Raw genomic sequence first — 18,073 nt, 5'->3', positions numbered from 1 at the left:
TTGTCTAGTAATGCCATCACATTTAGTTATAGTAAATTGGTTGCTGGGTTGGTAAACTGATTGTTGAAAAGGTGAATCCATCTCCAATGTGTCTATGTAGAACAGTTCCCCTTAGCTACTTCATAGTATGTGTTAAATCTCCCAGTTTGGCAGTTTTATCTTATCTTCAGCTAAATCCTTTCATGGTTCGAATACATGCAGCTGTGGATTTTTTTTTTAGAAAAAATAAACTAAACAGTCCAACGGTAGAAAAATTGGGCGACAAACTATATGTGTCGCGCACAACTAGATCCTCGTCAAACATATAGTAAAGCAAAATAACCCTTAAATGTAGCCTGTAGAAGGCCCAAAAATAACCTAACCCAGCAAAATATTGAGATATATAAAAAAAACCCTAGCTCTAGCCTTATCCTCTCCAGTCTCCTTGTCTCCCCTCCCGTTCGCCCCATGCAACCAGCCACAGAGAGAGGCGGTGCATGTCACCAAGGCGCACCGGCACCGTGCACTCCTCTAGATCTCGTCGTCGTCAGTCGCCATCTCTCCTCCCCTCCTCTCCCCTCTGGCCTCATGTCCTCTCCAGTGTCCCCTCACCCTCCGGTCTCCCGACAACGCACGGGCGGCGTGCGGGGAGGCGCATAGTCACGGCGCAGAGCAACGGCACGGCCGCGCGGCAAGGGCGCGGCGACCGGCGAGGATATGTGATGTGTTGAACCTTGAACTCATGTCTGTGTCATGTGTTTGCTTGGCTGGCTGAGTGTGAGTGGCTGGCAGCTTGCTAGACTATCATGGTGAATGGTGAAGTGTTGTTTGTGTATTGAATGTCAAAGTATTTGTGGACTTTGTGGAATTGTGGTCATGCATGCATTTAGTTAATGGATGGAATGATGGATCAATATGTGTTTTTGCTGAGTTTTTTATGATACTATTTAAATATTCATGCTATTTTTGATAGTGTGTCAATTATATATGTACAATATTTGTCCTGTGTTGATTGGATGGAGATGCTACCCCTGCATCTCCAGTTGGGGTTGGGGTCGGGGGCAGGGCTGTTTTCGTCCAATCCGGCCCTGCCCCGCTCCGTTGCCATCCCTAGTGCTTGAACATCTAGAGCCATCAGAATACCCGGGAGCATGATTGGCAGCACATATATGGGTAGCAGGAAAGACGCCATGTCCCAAGCACATCCTCAACACAATCTGTTCGTGAATCCGGTTTCCACTGAAGCCTCCTAAGCCAAAAGTATTACTGATCCTGCTAAAGTTAGGAAATGAAATTTATATATAATTGGAAATGTCATGCATATAAAAAAAATATCTTCATTTGGAAGTCATACCTGTTAAAGTTTGATGTAGTACCCTCTTTTTTTTATTCATGTCCTACGAAGTATGAACAATACAATAGAGAACAAGTGAACAACCATGCAATCAGCTACTCCACCATATGTTCCATTCCTTTCGTATATTACTTTTATTGTGTGCAATATATGGAAAGGGATCCTCTAACGTAAAGTTACCTCTGACGTCCCGAGAGCAGTGGGGCCCACATGTCAGTCACCACGTTCCTCTGACTTTACGTCGGAGGATCTCAATCCGCCATATATACAGCCTCTAGTGCAAGAATATATTTGATGGCACCTCAACCAGAGCAAGCAAAAGCAAAGTAGCTATGCTAACAGAGATATATAACTCGTGGAGGAAAAAGATTGGAGAAGCATACTGAATTTGAGAACTACTAGGGTAGTATTAACGAAGGCAAGAATGGCCCATTTGTGAGTAGTACTGTTATTGTTTTTTTTTAGGAAAAATACCTAAAAATTCTCTTCCAAACCTGCAAGAGCATTCTCTTCCAGATCTTTTAAATTCCAAAACATTTTTCCTGTTCAATTAAAAGTACGACATATCTGTTACGTACGTAAGGAGGGAAGTTCAATTAAACTAATGAGAATGTCCGGTTAAGCTAGAACGTGTGGCTGTACAGCCACAGTGCTGCTGTAGTTCTAGTAGAAATTTGCTTGCTAAGTCCTGTTGATGTACTGCCACAGCTAGCTGCTCCTAACACGGGCAATATTCAGCATGTTCTTTTGCGCTAGCTATCTGCATATTGTTTAGCAACATGTAAACACGAAACAATCGATGCCTACGTTTTGCAGAATGATACTCTGCTGCTCAAACATAGCCACATCCGCAGCAAAATTATGAAGGCACGTTAGAAATCTTGAAAAATGATGGCCGCCATTCCTCAAGTAAGTGCAAGTGGAGGAATTCATGAAGATAGTCTGCAACTGAGTGGGCCAAACACTCATTGGAGCCATGCCTTCCGTTTCTACCTGATACCTCCCATTCCCAACCACTCCTGTAAATCTCTCAATGCGATGAAAATATCTGAGCTCCTGAGCATACAAAATATACTGACTTGCTGCTGATAAAGATGTTATTTGTGCTAAACTAGACTAGAGGGCAGAAAGGCAATAATAGTTTGGAAAGATAGAATATATCTGTTGGTCACTCTTTTCTTTCAGTGCCTATATGTATGCATAGAACTAAGGATTTGAGAGGAGAACATGTATATGTTTGTCTTCAGGGGTTTCCATGTCTTTATAGATATACCACCACATCACTTCATGAAACTTTGGGAGGCATTCAAGAGTGTTATATCTCCATTTAACACAATGATGGAATATTGCTGGCTAACTTAGCCGACGTGTAATAACGATGGAAATAATGGAGTCCAACTTTGGTAGGTTCAAATAATTATCTCTTGTTAGGAAACAGTAATAATACACACACTCACTCCCTCTGTCTCTAAAAACAAATCTACACCTTTTATTTTTAGGGATGGAGGGAGTATATATATATAACTACAGAAAACTATTAAAATGTACCTCCAGTACCTCCTCGCAGACCATACAATCACTGTTCGTAAACTTGGCAAAGACACGCAGCATGTTTTGTTATGTGCAAGAAAAAATACGATATTCAGGTTGTTGCACAAGGCCTTAAAATAACTAATTGAAAAAAAAATGCTGAGTAGCTAGATAGTTGTTTAGTGGGTGCGTTTTCACTCATAAATATGATTGTGGATCGCTTATTATATGAATCTAGGATGATAGAATGTGACGTTGCTTAATAAGTCAATCTGCTCTACTTGTAGCAATTGCTCTTCAATTAATGCAATTGCATCTCACCATGAGATTCTCATGTCATCAGAGCAGGTACAATAGCAGGCTATAAGCCAGTTGCAAACATATTTTAATAAGGAGATAAATGATGAGAGAGAAGGGCAGTGGGCTATAGATTTGTAGCCAGCTGTAGCACGAACTCCAAGACGCAGTGTGTATGACAGGTAGGACCATGTATTAATAATGTAGTATGTAACTATTTTATAAATGAGCTATTAGATCGGCTATAGATGAATTGGAGCTACTAGTTAGCTATACTATTAAACTTGCTCTCATTCCTTCTCTTATCTCCAAATCAGGACAATTGTGACCCTGTTTCATGCATTTTCTGATCAACACAAAATCAGTTGGCCATTGTGAAAATTCAATCACCCTGGCAAACATGACTGGAAATCAGAAAGGAGTGCAACCAATTGTGATGAGGACTGATTTGGGCTTGGGTGGCATGAGGACAGCATTGCGAACAGTAATACATTGCTTTTGGACAACGCTTTTGGGCTACATTCTTCATGGCCGAAGACATTTTCCAGTTCTCTACAGCGCACTTGCGGAAGTTCTCGATTGCACTACGAATTGATTGATTCAAAGTTTGATTCATTGTCCAACACAGAGAAACATTAAACAATATAATCAGGCCTGACTGCTCAACAATGGCCCAGTGTGTCCATGGAGAGATGTACGAAACTAAAGCATCAAATCTGGGCATTGACTGTGGATAGTTAAGTGATCGAAGTCCATTGCAGGAACCCTGAGGCCTGATCATGTATACATGTTCCTAGCATTTTAATTCATTGTTGTCTTTTGTACGGCATGAGTAAAATACAAGAGATTTGGATATAAGCAAGGCTGAGAGGATGGTTTTTAAGAGTTCTTTTCCGCAAGTCACAATTTTTTCATTTTTCATTAGCACATTTTCCGAACTGCTAAACGGTGTTTTCATGCAAAAATTTCCTATATAAAAATTTCTTAAAATCAAATAAATATATATTTTTTAAGTTTTCAATAAGTAATACTCGATTAATCAAATTGTTCTTATCCATCTGGCCCCACCCCACCCACCGCTCTCTCTCCCTCTCTCTCTCTTTTCTTCCTTCTCTTTCTTCTCCTCCTTGATCTCTCACACTACCTCCCATCGGCTCTCTTGCGCGCCCACCCCACCCAGTGTCGGCGACAGCCTAACGGTGGCGCCTCCCCTCCGCCAGATTCGCCCGAGAGGGGAGGTGTCGGCCTGGCGCGAGGTGTAGCATCGCCCTCCGCCAGATCTGGCCGGGAGGGGAGGCGTCGGCCCGGCGTGAGGTGCGACGGCCCAGCGACGCCATCCTCTCTGCCAAATTCGACGGGAGGGGAGGCGGCGACGGCAGCATCTCCCCTCCTCCATATCCGGTCGGGAGGGAAGGCGCCGGCCCAGCGCAAGATGCGGCGGCAGCCTAGCAGGAGTTGTGTGCTTGCTGTTCATATTGTTCTTCCTGTTGATTGATGTGTGTTCTTGTATGTCTATAAATTAAATTGTTGTATGCAATATTTTTCATGTTCTTGGATAGCCTTCAATCTCAGGGTTTGATGAATGTGCTTGTGGATGGGGAAGCTGCTGATGGGGAACACGCTCAATGCATCAGCTCGATTTGAGTCGGTGCATCGAGCCTTTTTTTGGCTCACGTACGCCTCAAAGGTGCCGATTTTGAAACCAGCACCAATCACTCAGAGTCATCAATGCCGCCTTCATGGTGCCGGTTGGGAAATCCGACACCAAAGGGGGTTTTCCAACCGGCACCAATAGCCCTTTCTGTAGTAGTGAACTTGTTAGTCTTTAATTTAAAATCGATGCATAATTGTTTCATTATCGCCAGGAAAATTGTGCCGTGAATAGTTTTAAGGCCCTCAACCGGCGGTCTGATCGGCCAACATATGGCGGTCAGACCGGCCCACTCCGAGGAAACCGGTAGACTTCCAAACTTTGGCAATTTTTCCTATTTTAATCCAAGGTGTCAAATTTGGGTGTAAACAATATTTTTGGCCAAAAATTTTTGAGATCCAAACATTTGTAGAGCTCTCTCTACTGAACCTACAACGTGCAAATCATAAGCAGCTTATGTTAATTATGGCATCATTCAGTATGAGACACGCTTAGGGCTGAGAGGAATCAGGAGAATGTGACAACCATTTGCATAGGTTCCTAGTACGAGTTGGCAAAGTAAAAGCCCTAGTTATCATTCCAGAACATACATGGGCATCGTCTGATCCTCTGCGGTGCATGGTAAAGGAGGAAGTCGATGCAGGCTCATATCCAACGTGGGTATCGAGTCAAGCACTGAAGACGAGGGATACAAGCGGGCCAACCCGCGAGTTTATTTATATGTCAAATTAATGATAATTCATGAGTATTCGCGTCATGGTCCGGTTTACCGCATCAAGATATGCAAATGGGTCGATCCATAAACTCATTTATAAGTTAAATTAATAGGTAACCCGCTGATCAAACCCGCGGGTTACATACTAAGTTTACCTATAAGCAGGTTCGCGGACAAGCTCACTTACACCTCTACTGAAGAGACTTGTTAGTACATGTTTCTGCCTTTCTGCTACTTGAAACATGATCATATCTGCTAAATTAAAATTCGAATTTAAATTGGAACAATGCATATCAATTTTCCTCCCTGTGTGATGGATCTGGATTATATAATGTTGTAATCGCTATGATTGTATATGATATAGTTTTATGCCTATAAATGAAAATAAGAGATTTGTAAATACATTATTTGTACATCAAAATGTTGTTGAGTTCACGTAGCTCAATCATTTTCCCACTTGCCTGGGACCACAAAATCAATATAGTGCTATCATATCGATGGTATAAAATGAAGCAGGATAGCGTGTGAGAAAAAAAAGTATATTATCTCCGTTCTAAAATAATTGTATTTGTAGTACTTAGAAATTGTCCCAAAATAATTATCTCTACAGAGTATTAATTATCCCATCAATCACTTCTCATTCAAATTCGTTATATTCTACTGTTAATCACTCTCATACTTTCACCAATGGCTCTGTTATGGCAAAGGACTGAACCACAGAATCGCCAATGGCCCACATGACTGTCCCCATTCAATGTATCCACATCTCTAAATTCAACAATTAATATAACTTAACAACAACACTTGTGTTTTAAATCGCTAACGGTGTTGTCAATTATCCAAAAGTATGTTTTTTCTAGAAACTTTCTACATCACTAATATGATTTTTTCTAAAAACTTTCTATATTAGTGTTACTTAGATAACCATTTCTAAGAATTTTTAGGTCTATATATATACTTAATTCATGAGCAATTTGCTGTGTCTATACTCTCTGCACAGTTATCAAGTTAGAATATACTCATGACTTCATAGAGTTCAACGGATCATTTTCATACATGCTTGTGACCACAATGCTAAGATGCCACTGTAATATTAATTGATGGTATTAATTGTTTTTAATAGCATCAATCAATATACCCAAGTGGTGAAGCCACCGGTGTATTCACTTGTTGCTGTAAAATCAAAGATGTTTTTGATTGTTATTCTGTGATGAACAATTGCCATTGGAGATTATTGGTTTTGATATTTGGAATTTATTTACGAAGTGGTTTTGAAGATGATTGGATTTACAGGTGAGTAACAGGTGTTGTTATTTTATGTGACCAGTCAGACCGGGCAGTGTGTGTCAGTCAGACCGGCGTGTATCGCGCGGTCAGACTAGCGCAGCCTGCGGTCTGATCGGCCGACTCTGTGTCGGTTTCGGTTTCGGGTTATTTGTTTGGATATCTGTGATTGTTTCATGATTATGGCTTCTAGATGGATACTATGCGTATGTAATACTGTTGTTTGCTACTAATGAGTCAAGTTGGAGATAGCTTGGTCTCGGGATATGGTTTCTTTGTTTATTTCATGTGTAGGTGACTCGATGCCTCGGGAGAGTATTTGCGGTGATGGACCGGGAGTCGGCTTGGGGATAAGACGACGTCTGTGGAGGTCAGAGATCATGCAAGATATATACTTAGGCTAGAGTTGATGCACATGGTTGATGAAGATTTCATATGGCATACGATGGACGTATTGTGTGCATATGGGATGCGGAGTCGAATTTGGAAGGAGTCCAAATTTGGTATGAGTGGTTATGTAAAGTTTGTTTCTTGTAATAGAGGGTTTCCTAAGGTTTTTAGGACTTCTAGTATGAGTTTGGTTCGTGGCTTTAGGCTGCCTACCTCGGGTATAAATAGAGGGGGAGCGTGAGGATTCCCGGTATCGCTTTTGAGATCAATTGAGTTGAGAGTTTAGTTAGGGTTTCGAGTTTAGTCGAAATTTTTGTAAGGAGTGCTGTTGGTGCACTTTGTAAGCACAGAGAGAATCAATAAAGTCGTCATCCACTTTAAGAGTTCTTCGATTTGTGTTTCACCGGGTTTCGGCGGTCTAACCGGCGGTGCACTGGCGGTCAGACCGGCAGCGTCACAGCGGTCAGACCGGCGGGGACACGGCGGTCAGACCGGCTTCGGCAACAAGCGACAAGAGCTGATCTCGGCGGTCAGACCGGAGATCTAATCTTAGTCAGACCACGGCAACCAGGCAGACCGCGATCCGTCGAATTCGAGGGTAACTTTTATTTCCGCTAAAAGTTTTCGGTTTTTGGGTATACCAACCATTCACCCTCCCCCCTCTGGTTGGCTTAGTTCTTGTGATTCGATCCTACAAGTGGTATCAGAGCCTTGTTTTCTTCATTGGATTTTAATCGATCTAGAGTTTTTGCCATGGCTGCTCGTTTTACAACTAAGCCTCATGTTTTCGATGGAACCGATTTTTCTCATTGGTGTAGTAGGATGCAATCTTACATTGTGGCTGAAGATTATGATATTTGGAGAAAAGTTTTTCATCCTGAAGAGATTAATACTGCTGCTTTAAAAATTGAATTTGAACAAAATTGTAAAGCTCGCAATATTCTTTTCAGTGGGATTTCTCGTTTGGATTATGATCGTCTTTCTCATCTTCAAACTGCCTATGAGATTTGGATTGCTTTGAGTAATTTTCATCAAGGAACAAATAACATTAAAGAACTTCGTCGAGATCTTTTCAAAAAGGAGTACATTAAATTTGAGATGAAACCTGGAGAAGCTTTGGATGACTATCTTTCTAGGTTTAACAAAATTTTGAGTGACTTGGATCTGTTGATTCTTCTTATGATGCTAATTATCCACAATCTGAGATTTCTCGTCACTTTTTGAATGGTCTTGACATGTCTATTTGGGAGATGAAAGTTACATCTATTCAAGAGTCTGTTAATATGTCTACTTTGACTTTGGATTCGCTTTACACAAAATCGAAAACACATGAGATGAACGTTCTTTCTCGTAAAGTTGATTCTAAGTCGAGTGCTTTGGTTTCTTCCTCTTCTTCTTTAGATGTTGATGCTTCTTCATCTAAGCCTTCTTTTCTTGCTTTATTTAATGCCACATCCGATGATAAACTCGAACAGATCGAGGAGGAGGATTTGACTTTGGTTGCTAACAAAGTTGCTCGAGCTATAAATAATATCAAGTTCGGGAAAAGAGGTGGTCCAAATCGTTGCTTTGAATGTGGTTCGATTGATCAACTTCGTTCGCATTGTCCTAAGCTTGGGAGAGGCAAAAGAGAAGACAAAGATGGTGAGAAGACCAATGACAACAAGCCGAAGGGTACATTCAAAGGGAGGAAGATCAAGGAGAATCTCAAGAAGGCTTTTGATCAAGTCTACGCCGCGTTTGAAGCACTAAGCGATGTAGATGGAGAGAGTGGAGATGAAGATAAGGGAAAGAACATCTCCGGTGTTTGCTTCATGGCGTGTGGTGAATCGGAGTCAGAGTGTGAAGACAATGAGGTAAGTGCTTTTGAGAAATCTATTAATATTTTGAGTGCAAAAAGTAAGAAGTGTGAGAAGATGTATAGAAAACAGGAGTTTATCATTGAATCTCTTAATTCTGAAATTGCTAGATTAAAATATCTTATTCCTAATGATGATGATTGCAAAAGTTGTGAGGTTTTAATGAATGAGATTTCAAAAATTAGAGATGTTAATGCTGCACATGATTTGAAAAATAGATCTTCTCTAGTTCTTAGTTTTGCTTTGCACACACGCACTTTGGATGTGTTGTTTTTAACTAAAAAGTTGTTGCAAAAATATCAAATTGCTTTTCATGCTAGTTTGATGTTTAACTTGATTTGTGCTAAAAAGTTCAAACAATCTCATGATGTTTTGGATTGCTCAACATGTACTTTGAATAAGATGAAACTAAAAAATGCTTTAGGTTGTGTTGAGTACATGGAAGATGTTGTGAAAACCAATGAGTTGCTTTCTTGCCCCAAGTGTCGTAAAAGCAAAGGTGTCATGGTAGATTGTGAAAATTGTGCTAATTTGGAAAAAGAGATTTCTTATTTGAAAAATTCCTTGCAAAGATTTTCTGATGGTAAAAAGAACATCAACATGATTTTAGATCAATCTAAGGTTAGCACCCATAATCGCGGTTTAGGTTTTAATCCTTATGCTCATAATACTAGACATCCTCGTGTTGTGTTAGGTGTTGGTGCTAGAAGTAGTGAGATTTTGGTTAAACCTTATACTAATAAAACTGTATTTAAATCTGCTGGTATCATGTCTACCTTGGGTGCATCTTCTTCAAAATCCAATGTTGTGTATGCAAAACGTCATGTTGTTGCTTGTGTAGCTAAGTCTTCTGATTCTACTAATGTGTCTAATCATCGTGAAAAATATACTTGTTCTTTTTGTGGCAAAGATGGACATATTGTTGGTTTTTGTTTCAGATTAGCTCATAAACAGAAAAAGGAGAGAGAGATTGCTTTTGCAAAATCAAAGTGGCAAAAATCTGGTTTTCCCTTGAGGAAACCGATCAGACGCAGTGGGTCCCGCGGTAAGACCGGCGACCGGTCAGACCGGCTACTGAGCGGTGGTCAGACCGGGCACCAGTCAGACTGGCGGTACAGACGCGGTCGGACCGGCCCCCGGTCAGACCGGCAGTACCACCTCAGTCAAACCGGCCTCAGAGAAATTTTTCTAAACATTCTCAAACTGTTTTTGCACATGGATATATGCCTATTGGATCTACTGGTCGTATGTCTCAGTACTGGATTCCTAAATTTTTATTATCATCTAACCCCAGTATTGAGGCTTCGACTTCGGTTTCCTCGAGGGAAAACCAGATTTTTGCCACTTTGATTTTGCAAAAGCAATCTCTCTCTCCTTTTTCTGTTTATGTGCTTTGGTGGCAAGGAAGGAGAACGTGCGGATCGTGGATTCCGGTTGTTCGCGGCACATGACCGGTGATAAAAATTGGTTCTCCTCCCTCAAAAAGGCATCCAAGACTGAATCGATTATCTTTGGTGATGCTTCTACTAGTGCCGTTCTCGCTACAAGTTTGGTAAAGGTAAATGAGAAATTTGAATTGAAGAATGTAGCTTTGGTTGAGGACTTAAAGTACAATTTATTTTCGGTTTCACAAATTGTTGATGAAGATTTTGAGGTTCACTTTAAGAAAACTGGAAGTAAAGTTTTTGATTCTTGTGGTGATTCTATGCTGAATATTTCTTGCTATGGAAGAGTGTTTAAAGCTGATTTTGATAATCCTGTTTCACCTGTGATAACATGTTTGGTTGCAAAGTTTGATAAAGATGTGATGTTTTGGCATCGTAGACTTGGACATGTTGGTTTTGATCATCTCACTAGATTAAGTGGTTTGGATCTTGTTCGTAGTTTGCCTAAACTTAAGAAAGATCTTGATTTGGTTTGCACACCGTGTCGTCATGCTAAGATGGTTGCTTCTTCACATGCTCCTATTGTTTCAGTGATGACGGATGCACCGGGATAGCTATTACATATGGACACTATTGGTCCAGCTAGAGTGCAATCTGTTGGAGGAAAGTGGTATGTGTCTGTTATGTTGACGATTTTTCTCGATATTCTTAGGTTTTCTTTATGGCAATTAAGGACGAAGCTTTTCAACACTTTCGTGGTTTATTTCTTCAATTGGATCTTGAATTTCCTAGTTCTTTGAAAAGAATTCGAAGTGATAATGGTGGTGAGTTTAAAAATGCTTCTTTTCAACAATTTTGCAACGAAAGAGGTCTTGAACATGAATTTTCTTCTCTCGTGTTCCTCAACAAAACTCCTAGAGAACCGTGTTTTGGTTAAGATGGCTAGAACAATGTTGGATGAATATAAAATTCCTAGAAGATTTTGGGCTGAGGCAATTAACACTGCATGCTATATTTCAAATTGGGTTTTCTTAAGGTCAAAACTTGGAAAAACTTCTTATGAACTTCGATTTGGACGTCAACCCAAAGTTTCACATTTGCGTGTTTTTGGTTGCAAGTGATTTGTCTTGAAATCTGGAAATTTGGATAAGTTTGAGGCATGTTCTACCAATGGATTGTTTCTTGGTTACCCCACACACACTCGTGGCTATCGTGTACTTATTTTGGAGACTAACAAAATTGTTGTGACTAGTCCAGGTACTAGACCCGATATTGTAGGTTCAGTGGGAGGATGGTCGTATTTTTAAAGACGAGAGCGACGATGACGACGAGGTTGGCTCGGCCGGTCAGACTGGGCGCCAGGCCGGTCAGACCGCCGGCACACCGCCGATCAGACCGACACAGGTGTTGCGGTCAGACCGGCCAGGCTCGTCAGGTCCCGGTACTGTCGATGCTGATCGAGATGGACCTCCAGAGATTACAACTTCGACTAGTACTGATACAGAACGTGAATCAACCAAGTGGGTTTTCAAAAATAAACAAAATGAGGATGGTTTGATTGTGAGAAATAAAGCTGGACTTTTTGCTCAAGGTTTTACCCAGGTGGAGGGTTTGGATTTTGATGAAACTTTTGCTCATGTTGCTAGAATTGAGGCAATTAGACTTTTGTTGGCTTTTGCTGCTTCAAAAGGCTTTAAATTGTGTCGAATGGATGTGAAAATTGCTTTTCTACATGATTTTATACAGGAGGAAGTTTATGTCAAACAACCACCAGGTTTTGAAAATCCTGATTTTCCCAACCAAGTTTTTAAATTGTCTAAAGCTTTGTATGGTTTGAAACAAGCACCTAGAGCATCGTATGATAGGCTTCAGAACTTTTTGCTTGCGAAAGGTTTTACAATGGGAAAGGTTGACAAAACGCTTTTTGTTCTTAAGCATGGTGATAATCAACTGTTTGTTCGGATTTATGTGGATGATATCATCTTTGGTTGTTCAACTCACGCTTTGGTTGTGGAGTTTGTTGAGACTATGCGCAGGGAATTTGAGATGAGCATGATGGGTGAGTTATCGTACTTTTTGGGATTGCAAATTAAGCAAACACCTCAAGGTACATTTGTGCATCAAATGAAGTACACAAAGGATCTTTTGAGACGGTTCAAAATGGAGAATTGCAAGCCAATTTCAACACAAATTGGTTATACAGCTGTGTTGGATCCTGATGAAGATGGTGAAGCTGTTGATCAAAAGGAGTATAGAAGTATGATTGAATTTTTGTTGTATCTAACTGCTTCTAGGTCAGACATACAATTTGCTGTGTGTTTGTGTGCGCGCTTTCAAGCTTCTCCTCGTGCTTCACATCGTCAAGCGGTCAAGCGAATAATGAGGTATTTGAATCATACACTTGAGTTTGGAATTTGGTATTCTACATCATCTTCAAATATGCTTAAGTGGATATTCCGATGCTGATTTTGGGGGTTGTAGAATTGATAGGAAAAGTACTAGTGGAACATGTTATTTTCTTGGTACATCATTGATTGCATGGTTTTCTAGGAAACAATCTACTGCTGAATCTAAATATGTTGCTACTGCTAGATGTTGTTCACAGATTCTTTGGCTTTTATATACTTTAAAATATTATGGTCTTACTTTTGAGAAAGTACCTCTCTTTTGTGATAATACTAGTGCTATTAACATTGCTAAGAATCCTGTTCAACACTCACGCACAAAGCACATTGATATTCGTTTTCACTTTTTGAGGGATCATGTTGAGAAGGGAGATGTTGAATTGCAGTTTTTGGACATAAAGTTGCAACTTGCTAATATTTTCACTAAACCTTTGGATTCATAATCATTTTGCTTTTCTTCATGTTGAATTGGGAATAATTCATCCTTTTGGCATGTTTTGAGGGGGAGTTTATACCTGATGATTTTATCAAGCAAAAATATGGCAATGAGAAAATTGAAAAAGAGAGCTTTGTTTATACATATGGTATTTTCTTGTGCATGCTAGCAATACTTTGAAGGTTTATTTGTTTTTAGCATAGCTTGTATGTATTCTAGTCTTTTCATGAGATTTAGATTTTGCTTTTAACGGAGATGATGCATGACATTTAAATTCTACACTTGAATTAAGCAAATATGCAATGTTGATGCTAGCATATGGTTTGTTTTATAAATGCTCTACATATATGCTTTATTGAATTGTTATTCCTCAAATAGCTTTAATTGCTCACTGTGAAAAGAGAACAAAAATATGAAAAAAATGAATACCGAATCCTTGGAAACAGTCTTGACGACAAGGACGTATTCGATGTGAGCAAAATAATGGGTGCCAAATCCCTAGAAACAGTCTTGACGACAGAGACGTACCCGGAATAAAAGAGAAAAAAATATGAGCAAAAAGGCTCAAGAAAAAAAAAAGTTAAAAATTCTCTTGGTTGTTTTGTGCTAAAGGTAATTTTAGAAAGAGTGATAAATGCAATAGGTATATGTGTTTAGTGTTTATTCTTCAACCTATGTGCTTGTTAAGATGTTGCATTATAAATCGCATGAAATCATGAATTTTGATTGTTGATTCAAGCTTAATTGTAAAATCTTTGGTTCATGGTTATACTTTAATGCATGCTTGTTATGTTTTAGATGGGTTCATCTTCTTTTTATTACAACACATGACTTGATATGCTATATGTATGCTAAGCTCTTGAACATTAATGAACATAATTCTTGGAGAAGCAAATGAGTTGAGAAGAGCATGTTGTTTTTGGTCCGATTGGGAATTTCTTTCTTTTCAAAAGTAAGAGAAGTTTTCTTTTGTATTTTCGAGCACGATGTGTACTTTTTGTATGAAGTGTGCTTTTTACCACATTTGTTTTATTTTTCCAAACACCAAAACATTTTTGATGGGTTTGCCAATGTGTTCATCAAGGGGGAGATTGTAAAATCAAAGATGTTTTTGATTGTTATTCTGTGATGAACAATTGGCATTGGAGATTATTAGTTTTGATATTTGCAATTTATTTACGAAGTGGTTTTGGAGATGATTGGATTTACAGGTGAGTAACAGGTGTTGTTATTTTATGTGACCGGTTAGACCGGACAGTGTGTGTCGGTCAGACCGGCGTGTATCGCGCGGTCAGACCAGCGCAGCCTGCGGTCTAACCGGCCAACTCTGTGTCGGTTTCGGTTTCAGGTTGTTTGTTCGGATATCCGTGATTGTTTCATGATTATGGCTTCTAAATGGATACTATGCGTATGTAATACTGTTGTTTGCTAATAATGAGTCAAGTTGGAGATAGCTTGGTCTCGGAATATGGTTTCTTTGTTTATTTCATGTGTAGGTGACTCGATGCCTCGGGAGAGTATTTGCGGTAATGGATCAGGAGTCGGCTTGGGGATAAGACGACGTCCGTGGTGGTCAGAGATCATGCGGGATACTTAGGCTAGAGTTGATGGACGTGGTTGGTGATGATTTCATATGGCATACGATAGAGGTATTGTGTGTGTATGGGATGCGGAGTCGAATTTGGAAGGAGTCCAAATTTGGTATGAGTGGTTATGTAAAGTTTGTTTCTTGTACTAGAGGGTTTCCTAAGGTGTTTAGGACTTCTAGTATGAGTTTGGTTCGTGGCTTTAGGCTGCCTACCTTGGGTATAAAAAGAGGAGGAGCGTGAGGCTTCCCGGTATCGCTTTTGAGATCAATTGAGAGTTGAGAGTTTAGTTAGGGTTTCATGTTTAGTCGAAATTTTTGTAAGGAGTGTTGTTGGTGCACTTTGTAAACACAGAGAGAATCAATAAAGTCGTCATCCACTTTAAGAGTTCTTCGATTTGTGTTTCACCGAGTTTCGGCGGTCTAACCGGCGGCGCACCGGCAGTTAGACCGGCGGGGACACGGCGGTCAGACCGGCTTCGGCAACAGGCGACAGGAGCTAATCTTGGCGGTCAGACCGGAGATCTAATCTTGGTCAGACCGACGGCAACCAGGCAGTCAGACCGGCAGGACAACTTCGGTCAGACCGCGATCCGTCGAATTCGAGGATAACTTTTATTTCCACTAAAATTTTTCGGTTTTTGGGTATACCAACTATTCACCCTTTTCTGGTTAGCTTAGTTCTTATGATTTAATCCTACAGTTGCTGCGTGGATCAATGTACCCAAGTATCCTGCATCTTGATGAGAACCAACTAAGCTGACTAACTCCTACCAACCAAGTTGCCTATATATAAGAGCACCACTGCCTCATAGCAAAGGTCTATCAATTGATCCTCACCGCTTACACAAAGCAGTTGCAAAAACTCCCATGAAAACCAAAACAATGTAATATGCCATTCGACCTCTCAAATATCGTGGGCATGAACATATAGGCATGCGAAGCATCAGGAGCCATTCTCACGACACATTGGTTGGAGGTATTACACTCTTGGAAGGTTGTTCGAGTAATACAACGCTGAACCTTGTGAGGTTAACCTGGTCATGAGGATGGACTCTAAAAATATGTCCAGTCGCCTGTTATGCGAACAGAGGAACAAGTACTGGCAGCCTAGCAATGCTGGCATCTTCGTTGCTTCGCATCACAGCGGCAGGCGGCAGTGGTTCCTCTGGTCAAACGGGGCAGATCAAGGATTTGGAGCCATCGGGGTCATAACGTAATACATACTTTACGGTACTAGCATTTATAAGACTAGATGACACCATACTTTCTAGCTAATTATTTGTGGTTTCTTCTCACAAAAATTAAGATATACCAATGATGTAATTGATTAATGAAAAAAAAGAGAGTGTAACTTATGGTATCTTCTCGAGTATAAAGAAACATTTTTTTTTGCAAACTTTTATACATACATAAAGCTCTTATTAAAAAGACACGGCCATTAGGGAATGATTTAATATCAAATAATTAGAAATTAGAAGGGGTGAGGCTTTAAACCCTGGTCATCTAGCCCACCACCTTGTGGAGCTAGCCGGAACACCTTGGGTGTTTCTCCATAAAGCTCTTATTTGTTCTACACCTAATTATTCTACATTGTTAAAGTATAAACTAAATAAAAACAAAGTAATGTAGCATTTCATCTAGCTAGATTATTAATTGTTTAACTTGTCAAAACTAAGTAAATCAACGGGCTAGGTTAATTCCACCTATATATAAACAGAACTATACTATACGAGAAGTGAATTAAGCAACTGTTGCACGTGCAATACTAACAACAGCAAAATTGTTCTGGCTTTCCCTACAACAAAATACGGAGTATATTGTTTACTAGCTGTTAGTGCGTGGGCTAGAGTAAATTAGTTAGTCTGCCGGGGTCAGTGAGCTTTAATCGATGGTGTCATTGGCTAAAAACACAGAGGATTATGTTGTATTTGTAAGATACCATCGGTGTCACCTGATACCGATAGATATACTGTACATCCGCCCTCAGACCTGTAGTTGACTATGGCTTCCCTTAATTACTTTTCTCGCTTCCCTTAATTACTTAACAACGGGAGAATGCTACAGAGAGAACATGTAGCATAAACAGAAAGATCGTGCTGTATTTGAGAGCACTGTGACTCCATGCTTGTCTGACTAGAATCTTCAGACGAATCCATTCATGCGAAATTTGATCGAGTTGTGTTGTTCCTCCTGTTGTTGTTTGGACCATATTCGAGAGACTAATATATATCCAAGGAATGTTTGAAATTTGAACGTCATCGAGCACGCGTCTACGCCATCAAGCTTTGGGGTGCCGCTGCGTTCGCCCCCCTCGGGTCGCAGTGCCGCTGCCTGTGGTCCACACCTCCACTGGTTGTTGCAGTGCTGAGAGGCGCCCTCCTCAGCATTTCTACATCACCAGTGGACTTCTTGCCGCTACATCGACATGGAGCTGTAGCTGTGTTGTCCTCTCGGACCGTAGCTTCGCCGCTTTCGTCGTCTTCATCGCCGTTCGCGCATCGACAACCTCGTCGTCCGCACTGGTCATCGTCGGCCGCTCAGGGTCTTCTTCATCGACTTCGAGCATCGCCGCCGCATCTCCAAGCTGCCACTGTCGCCACTCTAGGCCGGTGGTCCAGCTACCTCTACATGGCTACCGACATCGCCGTCCAGGCCATTGGTCCCGCTACATCACCTTCTACTTCGTCCAACATGATTCATCGCCAGCGTCGCCGTATCTTCCTCGACTACACTTCGCTCTTCTCCAGCAACTGTGTGCTGCTCCGGCAATTCTCCCTCTACGCTGTTCTCGCGCCGCGACCGTCTCGGAGGCCTTCCCTGCTAGTCTCCTCCGACATTAGCGTATGATTCATGGTGGTCTCCTGTCTCGCCGCACGGTATTGGCAACACTGTTGCGTGCGTTCGTCCCGAGTTGTCCCCGGGTCTGGCAAACCCTGTGTGACGTCTCGTCCTTCACGGTTCGACTACATCGGCTCTTCGGCGTCATCTTCCTCAACGACTACCGTGATTGTGTCACCGTCTTCGTCTCCAGTGCGTCCTCACGCACCTTAGTCCACGACGCCCCTCCCGTGCGTCCACGACCACTCTGCGGCGCCCCATGCGCGTCCTGCGGCTCGACTATCTCGACATCAGCTTCCTGACTTCGGCTACATTGACCACGGCTACTGTACGCACGGCTACCTCGACCATGGCTCCCTCGC

At 41.1% G+C, this 18,073-nt stretch overlaps 1 pseudogene; it reads left to right on the top strand.

Annotated features, from left to right (window-relative positions):
* Positions 1–4,754: 4,754 nt before the first annotated feature.
* Positions 4,755–17,814, top strand: LOC107278837 (uncharacterized; annotated as a pseudogene).
* The last annotated feature ends 259 nt before the right edge of the window (positions 17,815–18,073 follow it).

This window comes from Oryza sativa, chromosome 9 (assembly GCF_034140825.1).
Source record: "Oryza sativa Japonica Group chromosome 9, ASM3414082v1".
In the NCBI taxonomy this organism is placed as follows: Eukaryota; Viridiplantae; Streptophyta; class Magnoliopsida; order Poales; family Poaceae; genus Oryza; species Oryza sativa.
The sequence above is the reverse complement of the archived record's forward strand: the minus strand, read 5'-3'. Positions and strand labels throughout refer to the sequence as shown.